This window comes from Lycium ferocissimum, chromosome 5 (genome assembly GCF_029784015.1).
Source record: "Lycium ferocissimum isolate CSIRO_LF1 chromosome 5, AGI_CSIRO_Lferr_CH_V1, whole genome shotgun sequence".
In the NCBI taxonomy this organism is placed as follows: domain Eukaryota; kingdom Viridiplantae; phylum Streptophyta; class Magnoliopsida; order Solanales; family Solanaceae; genus Lycium; species Lycium ferocissimum.
In genome coordinates, this window is record NC_081346.1 from 57,101,086 (window position 1) to 57,122,788 (window position 21,703).

General features: G+C 38.2%; 1 pseudogene; it reads left to right on the plus strand.

Moving 5' to 3' along the window:
• The first annotated feature begins 988 nt into the window (after positions 1-988).
• On the plus strand, positions 989-14,921 carry LOC132057847 (photosystem I P700 chlorophyll a apoprotein A1-like; annotated as a pseudogene).
• The last annotated feature ends 6,782 nt before the right edge of the window (positions 14,922-21,703 follow it).

The window sequence follows — 21,703 nt, forward strand, 5'->3', positions numbered from 1 at the left end:
AGAAGACAATGGTATTTTGGAATATGCTTATGACTATTGTACTATGAACGACATCATTTAAGTAAAAGGATGAGAAGCAAGACAAAAGAAGGAACAAGATCTGACCGTAAATGATCGGTGGACTGACTTTACATGTATTTCAAGACAGCAACAAATGGAATCGTATCCCTGGTGAGTTATGCGGCAACATGTGGTAGCCGATGCTCTTAGTCGTAAATCCATGGGTAGTTTATCATACTTGCAGCCAAAGAAGAGAGAGATGGCTCGTGAAGTTCGTTAATTAGCTAGCATTGGAGTTCGGTTGTTGGACTTAGGTGATACAGGGGTCACTGTCCAGGATATCACGATGTCATCTTTGGTAGCTGAGATAAAGGAGTGTCATTAAGAGGATCCTATTTTAGTACATTACCGAAATACGACTCCTCAGAAAGAAAAGACACCCTTTGTGATTACAGGAGATGAAGTTTTCAAGTATCGAGGTAGATTATGTGTTCCTAATGTTGCAGGACTTCGTCAGCAGGTTATGGCGGAAACTCATTATTCTCGCTATTCTATTCATCCGGGCACGACAAAAATGTATCATGATATTAAAGAAGTATAATGGTGGGGTGGTATGAAGAAAGATATAGCGGAGTTTATCGCTCAATGTCCAAATTGTCAACAAGTTGAGATAGAACATCAGAAGCCCGGAGGCTTATTACAAGCCATCGAGATTCCAACCTGGAAACAGGAAGTCATTAATATGGACTTCATTACAGGTTTGCCTCATACTCAGCATAAGTTGGGGTCGAAGAAACTGATTCAAGAAAGATTACTAGCGGCACAGAGTCGACAAAAATCTTATACAGATAATCGACGACATAAGTTAGATTTTGAGGTAGGCGATTAGGTCTTCCTGAAGATCTCGCCTATGAAGGAACTAATGAGATTTGACAAGAAGGGTAAACTTAGTCCTCGATATATTGGGCCATACAGAATTATCCGTACAATGGGTAAGGTAGCATATGAGTTAGAATTACCTTCTGATCTAGAGTCTGTAAATCCAGTGTTTCATGTCTCCATGCTCCGTAAGTGCATAGGAGATCCCTTGAGAGTCGTACCAGTAGATGATGTCCAGGTGACTGAGCAGTTATTATATGAAGAAACCCTAGTGGCTATATTAGATAGACAAGTCCGTCGGTTGCGCACTAAGGATGTGGCTTCCATTAAAGTGCATTGGAGGAATAATAACGTAGAGGAGATGACTTGGGAAGCTGAAAATGATATAAAAACCAGATATCCACATTTATTTCCACCTCTCGAGGAAGTCCAGACTTTAGGTATGTGATATTTATTCTATTTGGTCGTGTGAGGCCATAGTTATTATTGTTTCATGTAGCCCTGTGAGGCTTTGTGTTGTTGGGTTGCTGTACGATAGGTTGGTATCGGTACAGTTATAGACGAGACTCTGCCAAAATTTTTATAAGACTCTATAGACTAAACATTCGAGGACGAATATTCCTAAGGGGGTAGAATGTTACATCTCCCATTTCGATACATCTTTAGTTTATGGTACATTAATCATTTTAGCCTCGAGTTTTGAGGTTCGTCTTCTAAGTTATGGGATGTCGGACATGTTTAACCCTTGTATATGAGTTGCCAAGTTTAAGTATTGTAAGTATTGAAAGGATTAGAAGCTAAATGAATCGGATAAAAAAAGTTTCGTCGAGGTTCAACATTTATTTGAATGAAATACGGTCCAAGCAATAATACCCCGTATTTTTGGACTAGGAAATTGGACCATCCAACATGATTAAATTTACCTGAGCTCGGAAGATTTAGCCATATTCAAGCATGCAAATCAAAAGCTCAGTGTACAAAAAGATGAAGTCCCGAAATGATTTAAGACGAAAAAGTGTGACGACGAGGACTGGGAATAATATTTAGTGTTTGTATAAAGAGCCTATGGACTAGAGTTATACTACATGATCATGATAGTGGGTATATGAAGTGTGTTAAAATTAATAGACTATTTAAGCAACGGAGAAAAAGTGGGCAAGTTAATATTATAGTGGATAAGTGTTAAAGATAACTACTTCCACGGGTGTAATAGCCACAAGGCAGCTAAGTGACTAATACATTCATAGACCCTTTTGATGACACATATGGGGTAAGTCTTTTCCTTTTTATAAAGATAAATAGGGTGGGCCCCATGGCTTATAAAAGGTAGTAAACTTGGGCGTTTCATTTTAGCAAGTCATTTTCACCTAATGAAAATGGGGACAACAACGTACTACTCCATAAACAATAAGCTTAGTACTCAAAAGATTAAGCAAGCAGCAATGTGATTTATTTGTGGTAGAGCAGCGACGTTAATTATAATTTTGGCAGCGGCATGATTTATTCGGAACAATAGCTATGTTATACGATTTGGTTACGGGTTTCGATTACTACTTCAATCTCATTGTTCCGTTATTGAATCCGGGCTTTCTTCACAGTAAAGAAAGATTGAAGAAGAGTAGTTCTTGTCATATAAGGTAAGAATTCTCCGATTCTTGATATATTTAAGTTCATCCCGGTCATAGCTAAATTGTAAGATGAGAACTACGAAATTAATTGTGGGAAATCGGATAAGTTATTGTTGTTGTTATGTGAGCTGATTTGAGGTATATTTTTAGGCTGTGTTGTGGCTAGAAATTGTTGGAGCAATTTAAGTATATTGTTGTTGTTGTCTTTGATATGTATTTTGAAGGAAAGAAAAATTGGAGAAGTGTGTTTGATAATCTTATCCGGGCTTGTAGCTCGTCGTGAAATGTTTATGACTTGTTGTTGCTACATGGTATCTTGTTGTTCATGCATACACTTGCTGGATTGTTCTAGTTGCTGTTGTTGATATATGGAGTTTGGGGAAATGAGAAGAACGGGGGATATGCTGCCATTTTGTTTTAGGATAAGTTTAATTTTCGTTATACGATTAAGAGAATCGTTGTATAATTAACGATAGTATTATTATTGTTATCATATAGATTGTGGAGCAAAAACGAGTTGAGTTCTTGAGCCGTTGAGCTAAGACCAAGTATGTTAAGGCTATCCCTTTATTCTTTTGGTATGAATCATATGATAAAGAACGAACGAACGAGCGTTATCCATAGTGATTCCATTCTTAGAAAGCTAGAAAGCTCACGTTTCTTTAGATTCCTGATAATGTTATTGTTTCATGTTTATGATTCTTGAATTTGTCTCATGATTATTGATCCAGTAGAAATGAAAGATGTTGATGATATTAGATCCATAGTAATATTCGGAGGCTACCGACTCTACGTCACTCCGAAAGACTCAGATGTTATCTTTACGAATCTTTCATGCATTTATATATATGTACAGCTATTTTCTCATACCGAGCCGCGCTATAGTCAGCCGGGTACGACACGTAGATGTGCACACCAATACAGTGGGTACGTTATGATGTTACCTCGAACGCGGGATGATATGATATATGGATCGGACTGCACGTTCCGCAGCACTAACATTTATGGATCGGGCTGTACGTTCCACAACACTAACAGTTATATTATGATATATATATATATATATATATATATATATATATATATATGATTTTTGAAAGAAATCATGCATATCATACGCCCTCAGAGGCACTTTCAGTTTTACAGAGTTGTACAGACACTTTCAGATATACAGTCATACAGATACATTCAGATATACAGATTGACTCTCATGCCATAGATTCCTTTCATGATTCTTGTGTATATGCTATTTTCTTACCTTACGTTCTCTGTACATTATTCGTACCGGCTCACTTGCACGGGAGGGGGGAAGGGGCTGCGTTTCATGCCCACAGGTCTGCAGATACAGGTTGGTGATCCATCTATTAGGATGTCAGCTCAGCGAATGAAGTTATGCACTCTGTTTGTTCCAGAGATGCCAGGAGCCAGCATAGTCTTATGTATATATATAGATATGTACGCATATATGTATGGGTATGGCGAGGCCCTGTCCCAGCCATGTTGTATTATGTTTTCCAGTAGAGGCTTGTAGACAGATATGTACAATCAGTTGCGGTCCAGACTTGAGATTTCATATGTCATTATAGATGGTCATGATAGCCTTACCGGTTCATACAATATGTTCAGTATTTTCACAGATGTGTCTTCAGAACAGTTGATGCATGCATGTTTCTTATGAGTTTATTGAGAGTCATATTACGGCCCTATTAGCCCACCTATGTTTATGTTGTTGTCACAGATGTAAGTCAATTGGTACTTGAGTAGTACGGTCAGGTGCCTGTCGTGGCCCTGCAGTTTTGGCTGTGACAGACTGATATTGCCTATCACCATTTAGCTATTGCAATTCTTTTCCTGATAGCGGGTCACGTGTATAGGACCAACTAGGGTTTTGGTCATGGACTAAAAGATATTTTAGAAGCTCGTTAAGGTCCATTTACAGGTCAGGGCCATAAAGGTCTCTATGAGATCCTAACAACGTCATGGCATGCTCAATTTTATCTTAACTTAGGTATGTTAGTCTCTTTAACTATTGTTGTAGCTCATCATATGTATTCCATGCCCCCTTATCCGTATCTAGCAACTGACTATGGTACACAACTGTCATTGTTCACAAATCACATGTGGATTGGTGGATTTCTCATATTTGGTGTTGCCGCGCATGCAGCCATTTTTATGGTAAGAGATTATGATCCAACTACTTGGTACAATGATCTATTAGATCGTGTCCTTAGGCATCGTGATACAATCATATCCCATCTCAACTAGGCATGTACATTTCTAGGCTTTCACAGTTTTGGTTTGTATATTCATAATGATACTATGAGCGCTTTAGGGCGTCCTCAAGATATGTTTTCAGATACCGCTGTACAATTACAACCCGTTTTTGCTCAATGGGTACAAAACACCCATGCTTTAGCACCTGGTGCAACAGCTCCTGGTGCAATAGCAAGCACCAGTTTAACTTGGAGGGGTGGTAATTTAGTGGCAGTGGGTGATAAGGTTGTCACGACCCAAACTAAAGGGCCACGACGGGCACCTGACCGTACAAGCCAAGTACCATCTGACATACATCTGTGACAACGACATAAACATAGGTGGGCCGATAGGGCCGTTATATGTCTCCTAATAAACTCATAAGAAACATGCACGTATCAACTGTTCTGAAAGAGTCGTCTGTGAAGATACTGAATATGATGTATGAGCCGGTAAGGCTATCATAACCAACTGCGATGACCTATGAAATCTCAAGCTAGACATCATCTAACTGTACATAACTACCTACAAGCCTCTACTGGAAAACATAACACAACGTGGCCGGGACAGGGCCCCGCCACACCCATACATATGTGCGTACATATCTATATATACATAAGACCATACTGACTCCTGGCATCTCTGAAACAAACGGAGTGCACCAACTTAAATCACGGGCGACATCCTAATAGATGGATCACCAACTTTGTCTACGGACACAACGGGCATGAAACGCAGCACCCCAGGTAATAGGGCAGTCAGTACGAATAATGTATCGAATATGTAAGGCAAGAAAATAGCATATACACAAGAATCATGAAAGAAACTTATGACATGAGAGTCAATCTGTAAATCTAAATGTATCTGTATAACAGTATATCTAAAAATGGTTGTATAACTCTGTATAACTGAAAGTGCCTCTGAGGGCGTATGATATGCATGCTTCCTTTCAAAAATCATATACATATATCATAGCGTAATAGTTTCGGGGACGTACGGCCGATCCATAATGTCGATCTTTGTGAAACATACAGCCCGATCCATATATCATCATAATCTACCCACAGCAGTGGTGTGCACATCTACATGCCTTCCCGGCCAACTATAGCGCGGCGCGGTATGAGAAAATAGTTGTACATATATATATAAATGCATGAAGGACTCATAAAGATAACATCTGAGCCTTTCGGAGTGACATAGAGTCGGTAACCTCCGAATATCACTATGGATCTAATATCATCAACATCCCTTACCTCTACAAGATCAATGATCATGGGATCAATTCATTAATCATAAGCATAAAACAAAAACATTATCAGGAGTCCAAAGAAGCATAAGCTTTCTATCTTTCTTAGAATGGAATCATTATGGATAACGCTCGCTCGTTCGTTCTTTCTCGTATGATTCATGCCAAAAAGAATAAAAGATAGCCTTAACATACCTGGTCTTAGCTCAACGGCTCAAGAACTCAACTCTTATCTGCTCCATAGTCTATATCTAACAATAATGATACTATCGTTAATTATACAAACGATTGTCTTAATCGTATAACGAAAATTTAACTCATCCTAAAACAAAATGGGCAGCATCTCCCTCGTTCTTCTCATTTTCCCAAATTCCATATATCAACAAAAACAACCGAACAATCCAACAAGTACATACATCAATAACAAGATACCGTATGGCGACGACAAGTCATAAACATTTCACGACGAGCGACAAGCCCGGATACGATTATCAAACACACTTCTTTAATTTTTCTTTCCTTCAAAGTACATATCAATGACAACAACAACAATATACTTAAGTTACCCCAATAATTTCCGGCCACAACACAACCCAAAAATATACCTCAAATCAGCCCACATAACAACAACAATAACTTATCCGATTTCCCGCAAATAATTTCATAGTTCCCATCTCACAATTTAGCTATGACCGGGATGAATTTAAATATACCTAGGAGAGAATAGTTCCTACCTTATATGCCAAGAAATGATCTTCTTCCACCATACTTCCCTTTGAAGAAAGCCTGGTTTTAACAACCCGATAAAATGGAACAACGAGATCGAAGCGGTGAATGAAACTCGTATGATGTTCTTCACATTTTTTTTTCTTCAGCACAAAAGAATTCTTCCACCCGCACACGTTGCTTGCCACCTTTATTCATACTGAAGATTTCCTCTAAATTAAGGTGAGGAGAATTATATGTCTTCTCCGTAACTAGACATGGATCTTTGTCTCTTTACTTATTCAATATACATACACATATATGTGTCCTAAAATAGCATAAGCATTCACACAATTGTTGGACCATGGGGTCCACTTATTCACCACCTTCCAACAACCTTCCCATAGTGCCACCACCTATAAGAGATATAGGACTTAGTCAATCCTTTTCTACCAGCCACGTGGACTATGTCCACTAACATGATTAATTGACTAATCACTTTATTAATCTCCCGCTAAAAATTCAATATTTAACTAATTATACTCATAATTAATTTCTTGATCTCAACTGACTTAAATAGTTGTTATTTTTAACATACTTCATATACCCATTACCATGACCATGTGATATAACACTAGCCCATAGCCTCATTTGCCACACATAAAATATTATTTTCAATCATCATCGGCACACTTTTTCGTCTTAAATCATTTCGGCACTTCATTCCTTGTATACACCGAGTTCTTAATTTTCATGCTTGAATATGACCAAATTCTCCGGGCTCGAGTAAATTTGCTCAAGTTGGACGGTTCAATTTCCTGGTCCAATATACTGGATGTTATAGCTTGGACTCATTCAAATAAATTTTGAACCTCGACGAAACTTATTTTCTTCGATTTGCTTAACTTCTAATCCTTACGTTACATCTATACCATCACTCTAACCACCTATAAGCTTCGGGGATAACCTCATTTCCATTACTAATATCATTTAACTTGCACGCTTTCAGCCCGCATGAAAACACGGGATGTAACATCCTTCCCCCCTTTAGAACATTCGTCCTCGAATGTTAAACTAGTCATGTATAAGTATCTTTGGTTATGGTGATTTTATAACAAATCAATTCTAACTATAACTCGTCTATCATGTTGTGCCTCTCTTTGCTTAACTTAATACCATTCTCCACTTGACATCAGTTAATATTGAATTTTCAAAAAGAGTGATCATAATTTAGCTACTTCCGTAATTGACTGCAACTTACTATATCCATCTACACTTGAAGCTTAAGTCGAGTTTTCTTGTTTTGGAGTTATCTTTCCAGTAACATTGTAGAATAGAAGCTGTCTTTCCCTTGGGTAGGTTTATCATCTCATATTGGTTCCTCCTGTTCTCTCTTCTAATTCTTATAGGTCTACTCCCACTCTTTATTTAGATCGCATAGTCCGCAGCATACATCCTTCTTGGAGTCATCATGTTAATCCTCTGACATGCATTATCTATAACGTTCCCTTTGAATAGTTGAAAATGAGTTTCCTTCTTAGTAATGACTCTCGGTTACAATACTCCCTTGACACCTCAGGAATATCCTTTCAAGAGATATAAGTGAGTCACTCTCCTGATATGATCCTCCTTGATACTTGAACTCGTCGATCCTTTTTCTTGCTCAATTAGTCTAGATACCTTTCGTCCTTATCGTAACTTCTTCCCATAATCTTAATCATATAGTCATTACCTCTATACTCGCATTATTAAATCAACCATATGAATCCTTTGTCACATATTGATACCATGTCATCTCTTAACCTCTCGCGATTACGTAATAATCAGGAAACTTCTTCTTATCTTTAGAATCCTCTTCGAGTGTCTCTTCTTGCTTAACTTATATCTGAACAAAGGTTACAATACATGATGTATCATCTTAAGGGGTTTTAAATCCCATGTTAATCATGTCCCGTAATGAATCTCTCGAGAGTACTCCTTTGAGGTAAATACTCGTATCACATCTCGAGTGAACACTTATATAGGTAGTTTTCCCTATAGCGCCCCTATCATCACATTGAGGTGAATACTTCTCTTCTATCATATGCTCATTTTTCAAATCTAGTTCACAGTTTGCATTACCTATCTTGAACTTTCCGTCCCTCTTTCGTCCTTCGGTCCATACCTTTTACCATTTCATCCTTACGTCTCTGCTTGTCATATCACCTCATAATGCCGAAGGTCAATTTCCCTTCGTTGTCTAATAACTATAACTATAACTATCTCACCATAGGATAGATGCCTTTGTCATAATGTTCTTTGCCATAAATTCATTGAGACCTATAGGTCATCTTACGCATTAGTCATTTACATTAATATAGCTCGTAACTAATCTATATTTCCTTCACTGCAGCGTTCTCAAACTTGCCATCTTTGGATATGCTTTTTCTTAGTAATCTCTTCTCCTTGCCGCATAACTTACCCGGATTGTGACTTCATTTGTTACCGTCTTTATATGTACATAACATTGGTCTATTGATCATTCAAGATTATATCTTATCCTTTTCCTTGTTCTATTTCTCTTTTTTTTTTTTTTTTTTTTTTGCTCAAGTAATTCCGTTAGTAGCACAATAACCACAAGTGCAATCACAATACTTTCAGCTATTCGTTGATAAAATTATGACCCACAACTCAACATTAATCCCTCCATAATTTTCTCCCATTAGCTCACACTATTATGGGCACATTCTTCTCTGCTATCCCAATGTGGTAGAAACGGGGTAATATGTGGTCCTTTTGGAATCCCTTGGGGAGATGTTACGTAGGGTCACTTTCTTCTTTGTGCATAAGGTGTTTTACTCATCAAATAACCCTGTACCTCTCATCATAATCTAATTAGTCACACATTACTTATGATCACACATTACTTATGATACAATTTGAAACCTCAATCATCTCATAATAATATCCATTAACATTCTCGCACAGTACTAGAATATCCATAAGGTATGATGCTCTCTCGTACTTTGCTCATCAGGTTATTATTACTAGTGGATTTTCTTTTTATTCGCCTCATTTCTACTTTTCCTTCTCTATCTTTAACATGTTCTTCCTTTTCTGATCATACACATCGCACATACTGGACATTCGTCACTTGTCGTTCTTTTGTTTCGTTGATCAATCTGATCTCGTTTTCCATTATCATAGTCTGGATCTCTTCCTTTCTACATCTCTCACATTCCTTCGTGTCAATAATAACAAACTCCTATCGTATAACCATCCTGGTGAATAACCTAGGCTATAACGCAGAACGTAGTTGTAGTCATAAATTCAACAAACTACCAAGCGAAGAGCTTTAGTAAAGATATTCCTTTCCATCTATTATCTCGAGGCATTTGTTAAGGTCAATAGCCCATAGTGACTTAAATGTTTTCCCGCTTTAATCATCGGGCGAGGTCTAACTTGCCAATCTATAATGGTATTACATGCGTATACATATACGTGTACACATCAAGCTCATCCCATGGCTCAATCTTTTGAAGACATATAAGGGTTGGTTAACCTTTTCCGATTTGTTAACTTCTTTTGGGGTGCTTATCTCTTTAATTCTCTTTTGATACATAAAACTTCTTTCTACCCCAAGCACACATTTTTCCTTCACATTCTTATATCCTATACTCTCTCATTTGTCATAATATCTCGTTATTCCCATTTCTGATCTAATGTTTATCTATTAAACCTGTCCCATAACTGACTGTCAATTTCACCTCTAATTACTTCACTGTTGTACCCTTTCTTTCTTCTCGTAATAATCCCACTTAAAAGTTTTCACAATTTCCCTTAAGTTCTCAGAAAATATCGGCAGAGTTTTCTCTATAATTGTAACAATCCCAAACCTGTACACAGCCCAGAAAATACATCTCATGCCTCACAAGGCCATATATAGAAACACATATGATATACAACTCAACCACACAGGGCTGATTACTACAAAAGAATGTAAAATAATAAAGCTCGTCTCATAATTCATGCCTAAACACTATTCCTAAAACTCCATCTTTCCCTTCTAAATCTCTTCATCAATCGACCCCCTTCAAAGAGATTTACGTACTCGCAAATCATATATTCCTCTTATTTTTCTGGTCTTTGACACTTTATAAGTAAATCTGTATTTACAACTACAATTAATACTCACATTACCTAACTCACCTGTAGCATTCCAAAAGTGCCTAACGATTAAATTTACTTCCTTATATAATTACTCACATTCTGAAGTTCCACAACAGAAACCCTTACCTTGGCCCCACTCGGGAATTCTAATCTTGTACAAATTGGTCAAACGGTAGTTGGGAAAGTTCTTCTTCTGGTTTTTCTCCCACAGGCTATCCCATAGCGTCCATACCTTCTACAAATGTACCAATTATACTAACTCTCCCGGACTTGCCACTGTTCTCATTTGACCCTCGTTCTGCAGATACCATCAATCTGGGATTACACAAATGGTCATCTCCCAATATTTGTCTATCCCTTACCTGTTCAGTGGGTTCCCCCTAGATCTCAGATAGATCTATCTCGATAGAGGGCACATTCTTCGATAGGTCTGTATCATAAGATTGACTAACTCTGGAAGCCCCTGGACCATCAGCCTTCTTCCCTATAAAAGCCATCTCACAACGACAAAACAATCAGGGTCAGGATTGGAAATGTTATATCCTATGACTTAGATCTATCGCACGATCTAGAATAGAAAAGAAGGTAACTATCCTAAATGTCCTGCAGCCTCCTGTTTGCAAGTGTGGCACACAACACACCCATAAACAACACTCTACTAGACACGGCTTGTAGACAACCTTAGGACAGAACTGCTCTGATAGCACTTTTGTCACGACCCAAACTGAAGGGCCACGACGGGCACCTGACCGTACTAGCCAAGTACCATCTGACATATATCTGTGACAACGACATAAACATTGGTAGGATGATAGGGCCGTTATATGACTCCCAATAAACTCATAAGAAACATGCACGTATCAATACCGGTCCGAAAGATTCGTCTATCTCATAAGATAATCAATATGTTGTATGAGCCGGTAAGGCTATCATAACCAACTGTGATGACCTATGAAATCTCAAGTCTGGACATCATCTAACTGTACATAACTACCTACAAGCCTCTACTGAAAAACATAACACAACGTGGCTGGGACAGGGCCCCGCTATACCTATACATATGTGCGTACATATCTATATATACATAAGACCATAATAGGGGAGTCAATAAGAATAATGTACCGAGTATGTAAGGAAAGAAAATAGCATATACACAAGAATCATCAAAGAAACTTATGACATGAGAGTCAACCTGTAAATCAGAATTTATCTGTATAACTGTATATCTAAAAATGGTTGTATAACTCTGTATAACTGAAAGTGCCTCTGAGGGCGTATGATATGCATGCTTCCTTTCAAAAATCATATACATATATCATGCTGCTTAGTCCGAGGACGTATGTTCGATCCATAATGTCAGTGTTATGGAACATACAGCCCGATCCTTATATCATATCATCCCGCGTCCGGGGTATCATCATAATCTACCCACTGCAGTGGTGTGCACATCTACATGCCTTCCCGGCCAACTATAGCGTGGCGCAGTGTGAGAAAATAGCTGTACATACATATATAAATGCATGAAGGACTCATAAAGATGACATCTGAGCCTTTCGGAGTGAAGTAGAGTCGGTAACCTCCGTATATCACTATGGATCTAATATCATCAACATCTCTTACCTCTACTATATCAATGATCATGAGACCAATTCATTAATCATAAGCATAAAAAAAAACATTATCAGGAGTCAAAAGAAGCATAAGCTTTCTATCTTTCTAAGAATGGAATCATTATGGATAATGCTCGCTCGTTCGTTCTTTCTCGATTCATGCCAAAAAGAATAAAAGATAGCCTTAACATACCTAGTCTTAGCTCAACGGCTCAAGAACTCAACTCGTATCTGCTCCACAATCAATATCTAACAATAATGATACTATCGTTAATTATACAAACGATTGTCTTAATCGTATAACGAAAATTTTACTTATCCTAAAACAAAATGGGCAGCATCTCCCCCATTCTTCTCATTTTCCCAAATTCCATATATCGACAAAAACAACCAGAACAATCCAACAAGTATATACATCAATAACAAGATACCATGTAGCAGCAACAAGTCATAAACATTTCACGACGAGCAACAAGCCCGAATACGGTTATCAAACTCACTTCTCCAATTTTTCGTTCCTTCAAAGTACATATCAATGACAACAACAACAATATAATTAAGTTACGCCAATAATTTCCAGCCACAACACAACCCAAAAATATACCTCAAATCAGCCCACATTACAACAACAATAACTTATCCGATTTCGCAAATAATTTCGTAGTTCCCATCTCACAATTTAGCTTTGACCGGGATGAATTTAAATACCTAGGAGAGAATAATTCTTACCTTATATAACAAGAAATGATCTTTTTCCACCTTACTTCCCTTCGAAAAAATCCCGATTTCAACAACGCGATAAAACGGAACAACGAGATCAAAGCGGTGAACGAAACTTGTATGATGTTCTTCACATTTTTTTTCTTCAGCACAAAAGAATTCTTCCACCCCCACACGTTGCTTGCCACCTTTATTCATACTGAAGATTTCCTCTAAATTAAGGTGAGGAGAATTATATGTCTTCTCCGTAACTAGACATGGATGCTGCCTCCTTACTTATTCAATATACATACACATATATGTGTCCTAAAATAGCATAAGCATTCACACAATTGTTGGACCATGGGGTCCACTTAGTCACCACCTTCCAACAACCTTCCCATAGTGCCACCACCTATAAGAGATATAGGACTTAGTCATTCCTTTTCTCTGACCCACGTGGACTATGTCCACTAACATGATTAATTGACTAATCACTTTATTAATCTCCCACTAAAAATTCAACATTTAACTAATTATACTCATAATTAATTTCTTGATCTTAACTGACTTAAATAGCAGTTATTTTTAACATACTTCATATACCCATTACCATGACCATGTGATATAACACTAGCCCATAGCCTCATTTGCCACACATAAAATATTATTTTCAATCATCGTCACCACACTTTTTCGTCTTAAATCATTTCGGGACTTCATTCCTTGTATACACCGAGTTCTTGATTTTCATGCTTGAATATAACCGGATTCTCTGAGCTCGGGAAAATTTGCTCATGTTGGACGGTTAAATTTCCTGGTCCAAAATACGGGATATTATAGCTTGGACTGTATTTTATTCAAATAAATTTCGACCCTCGACGAAACTTATTTTCTTCGATTTGTTTAACTTCTAATCCTTGCGATACATCCATGCCATCACTCTAACCACCTATTAGCTTCGGGGATAACCTTGTTTCCATTACTAATGTCATTTAACTTGCACGCTTTCCAAAGCATGAAAACACGGGATGTCACCGCAAGGTGGCTTTGTTGCCTATTCCATTAGGAATCACTGATTTCTTGGCAAATCACACTCATGCATTTACGATTCACAGTATTGATACTCTTGAAAGGTGTTCTATTTGCTCGCAATTCCCGTTTGATACCGAATAAAGCAAATCTTAGTTTTCGTTTTCCTTGTGATGGACCTGGAAGAGGGGGTACATGTCAAGTATCAGCCTGGGATCATGTCTTCTTAGGACTATTCTGGATGTACAATCCAATTGCCATAGTATAATTCCATTTCAGTTGGAAAATGCAGTCAGATGTTTGGGGCAGTGTAAGTGATCAAGGGTAGTAACCATATCACGGGAGGAAACTTTGTGCATAGTTCTATTACTATTAATGGGTGGCTCCGCAATTTCTTATGGGCACAGTGCATCCTGTGTAATTCGGTTTTATGGTTCTTCATCATCAGATGTGGCCTTTTTTTCCTAGGTGCTCATTTTTCCGGGCTTTTAGTTTAATGTTTCTATTCGGCTAACGTGGTTATTGGCAAGAACTTATTGAATCTATCGTTTGAGCTCATAATAAATTAAAAGTTGCTCTCGCTACTCGACAAGAGCCTTGAGCATTATACAAGGACGTGTTGTAGGAGTAACCCATTACCTTCGGGGTGGAATTGCCACAACATGGGCATTCTTCTTAGCAAGAATTATTGCAAGTAGGATAATGGCTAGGAGGATTTGAAAAGCATTATGGCATTACGATTTCCAAGGTTTAGCCAAGGCTTAGCTCGTAGACCCCTTTACTCGTCATATTTGCTTTGGTATTGCTACCGCACATGACTTTGAGAGTCATGATGCTATTACTGAGGAACGTCTTTATCAGAATATTTTTGCTTCTCACTTCGGTCAATTAGCAATAATTTTTCTATGGATTTCTGGAAATCTGGTTCATGTAGCTTGGCAAGAAAATGTTGGCACAGGACCCTTTACATGTAAGACCTATTGCTCATGCAATTTGGGATCCTCATTTTGGTCAACCGACCGTGGAAGTTTTTACTCAAGGGGGTGCTCTTGGCCCAGTGAATATCGCTTATTTTGGTGTTTATCAGTGGTGGTATACAATCGGGTTACGCACTAATGAAGATCTTTATACTGGCACTCTTTTTCTATTATTTCTTTCTGCCATATCCTTAATAGGATGTTGGTTACACCTACAACCGAAATGGAAACCGAGCGTTTCCTGGTTCAAAATTGCAAAATCTCGTCTGAATAATCATTTGTCTGGACTCTTTGGCATAAGTTCCTTGGCTTGGATAGGGCATTTAGTCTATGCTGCTATTCCTGCATCCAGAGGAGAGTCCGTTTGGTGGAATAGTTTCTTAGGTGTATTACCGCATCCATAAGGGTTAGGCCCACTTTTTACAGGTCAATGGAATCTTTATGCTCAAAATCCCAGGTCAAGTAGTCATTTATTTAGTACCATGGTCAAATGACCGCTAGGGTAGCGCCGCCGAAGCGGCCTTAGTGACCGCGGAGCGGTGATCGAGCAGTGACTGGGTATTTAAATAATATAAAATCCCAAGTCTTTTCATTCATTGTTATTCCGAAAATGTTCATATTGGGAGCAGTTCTAGAGGATTCTTAGAGGAGATTCTTGGTACTAAGTCCTTCTAATCTCCTTGCTAACTCATTATTCTTAATCATCTTAGAATTCATTTCCCTTGGTAATTCCTTAAGTGATGAAGATAAAAGTGGGTTTAATGGATATTCTATCTAGGCTTCTAAATGATGAAATTGATTAGGTTTATGCTAGATTATGATGTGTCTAAGATTGTTAATAATATATTTCCCATTATTAGTGTTGAATTCTTGAATCTAAGAGTTAGGGTTTATACCCAAAATCGGGGGTTTTGCTTGAATTTCGAAATTGAATGAATCTTTGAGTTAATTTAGAAATTAGTTAATGGGTTTTGATCACCTAGTGTTTAATTAGGTATTTTACCCCCCGAGTTTCTCGTTTTGACCTTGTGGGTCCCATTTCCCCAAATTCAAGGGTTGGGTTTTGACCTAATTTGAATGATAGCAATATAAGTATCGATCTTCATAATTTCTAATCTAGATTTCGAATATGCCTAGACTTTCTTGATCTTGAGGCTCAGCGGAAGGGAAAGGCTAAGGAGTGATTGTGGTGAATTATTGTTCGGCCATCCAGGTAGGTTATGGCTTATCTTTGCTGAGACTTCGTGTAGCGAAGCACATATTTAGATTATATTGTCGGAGAAAGAATGTAAACCTTCGGGTATGAAATTGGGTCGGATATTGTATTAGGTTAGGCCCTATTGTGTGATTGGAGCTAGCCACCCCATTGTGTTGTGACTGAGTTGTCCTACTGTTATGGGCTTAATGTCGTATAGTGATAGTGGATATTGGAGACTATTGAGAAATCTTGCTCATGATATTGTGGTGCCCCACTTGTTGGCATTTGATTTTGGGGATAGTGTCTTTATATGACTTGTGTAGTCTTTCATAATATTATTGGTGTACCCAAGTTTGGTACTTGTGATATTGATCTGATTATTCATATTGACTCATACATCGCACGCATTCACATCTCTTATGATATATTGTTGATACCTTATTGACACTTAATGAAGCACTATGATGAGCTCAGCTCAGTTTGGATAAGAGTGATGTGAGTAGTCTGATGTTCGATGGTTGTCCCGGTGTCTTGGATTGTGTGCAAGTGATATGAGTAGTCCGATGTCCGTTGTTTGTCCCGAAATGGTGGATTGTGTGAAAGAGATATGAGAGTCCGTGATCCGAGGTCATGTACCGGAACGGAATGAGTGTGATAAGAGATCTTGTTCGTATGAATCATACATCGAGCACTCCATCTTGCACTATATATATATATATATATATATATATATATATAATATATTTGTGCGATGATGTGGCCTATGTTGTTTGGTGGGAGGTTTTATACTAATTGATACCATTCTGTCTTTGTGTGATACGGGATGGTCGGCAGTAATGGCGGTGGAAAGGTCGTCTCTACGTGTGATACGGAGCGACATACTACATGGACTTCGCGGGTCCCCCATGGGTTGTGCTACCGGAACGTCGATACTTTCATCCGCAGTACATGTGTACACTGCATTCCATTACATTGCATTATTACATCATTGCATTGCATGGCATTGCATTATGGCTTATATTGTGATGAACCAGTGATTTACTTGTATTGTTGATTTCGGATTGGATATATATTAAGACTAGGCATACTTGGGTTTAGATGCTTCAACCTAGGCAATGACGGATACTTGTTTCTGATTGTGTTTGACTTATACTTGTTGATTTAGCTCTATCTTTATTGTTTGAATTATGTTAGCTATACTTAGTCGGCCGATGATACCTACCGCTCGTGATTTTCATCGACTCGTACTTGCTGCATTCTTTTATGAATGCAGAGTTCCAAGTTGGATCCGTTTTCGTCTCCCGTGACTGATAGTCACTTTCAGTACAGCTTCCAGCTTCCAGGGTGAGCACGAGACGTTCGCTGCCTTGAAGACTCCTCTTATTTATGTCCTAATTTTCCATTCTGAGACATATACAGATTGATGTATTATTATATTCCAGACTTGTATATTTTCATTTAGATGCTCTTTCATGGATTAGACCAAACCCTGGGGGTATTTCTTATTTCTGCACTTTCTTCTATATTATTATCGTAAGACTTACGTGAATTATTCTCTTCCGCTTAATTGATTCATTTATTGTGCCTTTATTATCATTGGGTTGAGGGTTCACTTACCGAGGTGGAAAAGGTAAGTGCATGTGTCACACCCTGACTTCACTAGGGTGTGATGGGCACCCGACCCTTACCTAGGGCCGAGCGAACCCTCTGACTCTTATTCCATGCGTAAATTTTTTTTTTCTTTTCCTCTAAGTCAAATACATGGCAAAGCTTACTAGAATATTCTTTCTGTTGCTTTCCGAGCAAATCGAATTTGTAACTGTATACAGCCTATATCATAATACAAACCGACACATTGGCCTATGAAGCCACCGACAGATCGATTTCCGGTACCCGACGATGTCCGCAAAGTCTCTAACCGTAATCGACATCCCGGCACGTGGTTATCCGACTCGGCTACACTCCGGGGCGAACGGAGCTTGCCAACATTTTGGGTCATCTTCTATAATGGCTTGTGGTCGTACCACGCGCGGCACGAAACGCAGCCCCCGAAGAAGAGGGGGTCGACGAGCAATGTACCGAGTATGTAAGGCATGAATAGTAGCATAGTAAAGAGATATAACGTATGAATAATAACATCTCGTACATTTAGAACTAGTCAGCGGGATAGAAGTTCGTACATATGAAGGCCTTCTTGGCAATTGCCGGAGTATGCTTAGACTTTTTTCGTAAAAAACGGTATTCCTTATTCACATATGCAAAGACGAACATTTCGATTAAACAAGATCCTTTAATCATCGTACGTACGCCGAATACATCGGCTCCCTCCCCCTTGTATCCCAACATGTCATACAACGCACATTCGGTGTTTCTTATTCTTGTACATAGAAAACATACCTTTCGGAAAACAGCACTTTTTTTCGCATTTTATTCATCGCTCTCCCACCCTCCCCAACAGTGTCCCAAGTATATCATATTACATATATATACATCACATAAACACGCCGCGTACGGCTCTCCCATATCCGCGTCCGGCATCCCGCGTCCGGGATGATGCCACCGAATCGTGGACACGCTGTTGCCCTTCCCCATTCCCCATATACATATACATTCATCAATATCATGTATCATATACATTTATCATATAATCAATATGCATGAGATTCCAAGAAAAGTCATGTATCAATCGGAGCGATCGGTAACATATTGCATTATGGAATAATCGGGATCATCGTGTCCCACCTTGGAGGAACGAACGTTATAAGGTGAGACCGTCAAGGGAATATGATACCAGTCATCACTTGGGCACGTAAAACAAGTTTCGGGTCAATCCGGTTCAGCATAAGAAAGTTATGAGCGTTGAAGTACGTAACCTTTAAAATAGTCATTATCAAAAATAGCTTTAACATTTCATGTCGTCGTATTCATGGTAAAGACATATCCTTGGCATGTTCATCATAGACGTTTCTTCATATCGGGCATCATCATTGTCATCATAAAGCCATAGTCATCGTTTTAGTCATAAAAACTATCAAAAACGTAAAACTTGGATTTTGGAGAAAAATGGATATTTTCGAAAACATTTATAAACTTTTAAGAAGAAAATCATGCTTTGAAATCATAATTTCTAACTTTTGGAAACAAGGACATTATGGGAGCGTTCATAGAGTCGCAATGTATGATTCATGCCATAGAAAGAAAAGGGACGAGCCTTAACATCCGCGTCGCGCCTTCTAGCTACGCTTGTTCGTCCAACTTGTTAGTCTACATTCAAGAAGATCGACACTATTGTTAGATTCATCAACATATACTTGTCTTAACCTTTCAAGTGCACGAAAGTGCATCTCCCCCGTAAATATACCACCCCGAGAATCTAACCGCTCAATTCATCAATCAACAGCAATCCGAGAATTCAACTCGGCCAAACCAACAACAATACCAACAATCTTACCAATAACATTCCATTTTTATTCAATTCAATTCAATTCAATTCACGTAATCTTTCAACAACTCAATCAACATTTTACCTTATCCGAAACCTTCCAATTCCACCACAACCATACATCTCATTATCACAAGCTTTAACCACGACCTTCATTTTACATCACATGATCCATAACAACGACAACTAAAATGTCAAATTACACCAATTTACATTAACTTACCAAATTACCTATTTCGACCATAATCACTTCTTACATGTTTTCATGCATTTTCATCCATCCCCTTACATTACATCAACAACATAACAATCAAAATGCCAAATGGGATTGATTCATTTTCTCCTACACCAAACAAGGACCACACGGCCACTATACTATATACATTCGTCCATGAATTTTTCACTTATTTCTTGGCACTTCAATAACAACCAACATGCTACATAGACTCAACCCATTCTTTTCATGCAACACAACACAACACCACGACCAATCCATGCAACACAATACACGGCCACAACTAACATCCACAACTCAACAATCAAATTACTAAATAATAATAATTCATCACTTCACTTCAACATAACACATATATTCGGCCAACATACAACACACATATTTTCATGTATTTCATTCATTCCTTCATGCTACAACATATACCATCGTCCGCAACGCATAAGAGAAAGAATTGAGTCTTACCCTTCCACTTGTCCTTCAACTTTCCACTTGGCTTAAGGTTTATAAATTCCATACCAATGAGTGATTTTCTTGTTCCAACGAATCTTCCACGTTAAAGAGGACGTTTCAATTACTAGAAATGCAAGAGGAAAATAATTTTTGGATCATGTTCTCCATAGGCTCAAGTTCGGCCAACCTTGGCCGAACCCCCCTCTCTTCTATTTTTTTGTTTTGCTTGCTCCTTCTTTCTCTTCCACTCCCTTAAATTAAAAAGATGACCACATATATATACATATGTCTTCCACTACTTATCCATATTTATACTTAGGCCCCTCAAGTTTGGTCACATGACTTTCTTCTTTCTTTTCTAGATTTTTCTTCTTTTTTCTTGACTTTTCTTTTCTTTTCTTGAATTTTCTTCAAATTTATCAAAAGATGACTAATTCTTTTCTTTGTCTTTTTCTCCCCTTTTTTTCGGCCACATGGCCTTTTTTAAGGGATTTCTTGATTACTCGTGAAATGACCATTTTGCCCCTAGCCTCCTTTGTTTTTTTTATATTTTCATTGGCCATTTTGCAAAATTTCTCCTTTTTACCCTTAACCTTTCTCAATATTTCCATACCACCAATGTTCATAAATAATATTCATAACCTGCTTGTATATTAAAATACTTTCGGAAAACGATCTTACCTTCCACATTCCACGACTTCTTCGAAATGTCCGAGCGCACGAAATACGGGCTATAACAGCATGTACGACTTAGCCAAATTGGATCGTGACAAGTTAGTATCAGAGCCCTAAATTACCCGATTTATAATACAAGAGCGTGTCTACTAAAGTCTCGTGGATCAGTACGATGAGCTCCATACTTATCTCATGAGAGGTTATAAGACATTTAGGAAACTTTCAATTCTTTCATTCTCTCGTGCGACTTCATTCAAATTTGGTATCTAATCGATTCAAATTGGTATCTGAAATTTCTTATCTTAATCTCCCACGGAGGGTGGACACTCGTCCTTAAATTCTTATGCAAATGGTTGATCTATGACGTGTCGTGGTATGGTATGAGATGTGTTATCCTGATTCGGACGCGTGATCCAGTTCAGTCACTAGTTATGGCCTGAGGTTTCGATTGTGTGGAGTCGCGACTAGACTTGGTTCTTTGTGTGGAGTTGTGATTAGACTCGTTTATTGTGGAAGTTTGTGAGG